Genomic DNA, 1,765 nt, shown 5'->3' with positions numbered 1-1,765 from the left:
TGACCTCTAGGATGATGAGACAGAACTGCACATTGTAGGTGCTGGACGAGCACTCACTTATTCAATCAACAAACATGCTGGTGAGGTCCGGTGACAGTGGGTACCTCAGACTCATCAGTCTTCACTCTCCCCACCACCTTCCCCTGCCCTCTTTATGCCCTCTCTGAGGTGAGGCCACACCACTGGACCTTACGGTGTCTCAGACAGGCCTCCCCTCCCCAGTACCTGCCGCTCCGGCCCCAAAGGCCTTGCTTGTGACTTTAATCAAGTGAGGGTAGAAACTATCGATTTGGATCCAAATAACAAGAAATGACCACAGCGGAAAACTGGAAGGATGCTTGGCATTTTTCGGTATATTTACAGATTCTTAGCTGAATAGTTTCCTCTCTACAGGAGTAGGAGAGAAGGCTTGTGCTTTAGGGGAACAGTGGAGCAGCTACCTGGAGAGGGTCATATCCGAGGGCAGGCCAGTCGGTGTTCAGGACTCACCCAGAAGTGGGGGATGCAATGCTGGGCCTGGGAGACAGACCACGTGGGACCTTGGGCCCAGGATGCTGTCTGAGGGGGCTAAGAAGGGTAGCCAAGAGATTAAGGGGCAGGGACTCCTTCCATCCCCATCTGAGCCCCACCTGCCTTCCTCAGAGCCCTGAGGCTCAAGGGACTGTCAGCTCAGGAGCAGTTTGAGGCTGGGACAGGAGGGGAAGTCCAAGGCTTTTGTCCAGAGGGCACTGGAGTCAAGCTCCCTCATTTGGGCTACTTGTCAACTCAGAACAGCCTGAAGAACAGGGGTTTGGGATGGGGGTGGCGCAAGGATGAGCATACAGAGCAAGATAGGACCTAAGGATGAAGGGGCCAGGTGGGGGCTAAGGCTGTGGGGTCCAGAGTGGCAGGGTGGAACCAGCCGAGGGCCCAGCCACAGTCGGTGCTGGGCGGGCCTACCCTTCCTGGGGGCCTGGCAGCAGATGGGCTGAAGACCAGGCCGCCTCTTCGAAGCCCATGTGACCCTGGAGGCTCAAGACTTTAGGTGAGGATGAGGGCAGTGTCCAGGGCTGCTTTGAGCTGAGTGGGCTGGGCACCCAGCTGTCTTGAGAGGACATGCTGCCCCACCCTTGGGCTTTGCCACCAACATTCACATGACCCACGTCTGGCTGCCTGCCTGGTCAGCACCCCTGCCAATCATGCTGACCTTCCTCCCACCAGCACCTGCTGGGAGCTGACAGAGATCTCTATTCCCGGCCAGGCGCCTGCTCAGGTTATATTTAGGCCATTGGGGGTGAGGAGGGTGCTGGGCTGCTAATGCCCTCCGGGGGCCCAGAGCAGGGGCAGCTGGGGCTGGGCCGTCTGCCCAGGCCCAGCTTGAGGGCTCAGGATGAGCTCTGAGACACAGATTGCTGCCTGTGGGGCCTCTCCATAGGCTCCTGGCCCTCTGTCCAGTCATTTGCAGGCTGAGAGGCATGGGCTCTGGCCCTGGTTCATATGGGCAACTGCAACTGGACTAAGGTCTGAGATCCCAGCCATGGAAGGATAAGGCTGACCATGCTGGGAACTCCAGGAGCTCAGCCTGGGGTCGGGGGTGGGGGCAGAGGTCTTTGAGCTCCAGAGGCTCAGACATCCATGAGCTTAGCTGCTCCCTCCTGGGATCTCCCAGGGCCCTGCCTGAGGAGACGAGAGGACACTGAACACCAGGCCCTTCCTGCCTGCCCAGACTGAAGCCTCCTTCCCTCCTGCTGCCAGGCAGGATATTCCCAGGGAGGAAATGGCCCCT

Source organism: Pteropus alecto, unplaced genomic scaffold (assembly GCF_000325575.1).
Source record: "Pteropus alecto unplaced genomic scaffold, ASM32557v1 scaffold135, whole genome shotgun sequence".
NCBI classification, from domain to species: domain Eukaryota; kingdom Metazoa; phylum Chordata; class Mammalia; order Chiroptera; family Pteropodidae; genus Pteropus; species Pteropus alecto.
Note: the sequence above shows the minus strand (reverse complement) of the source record.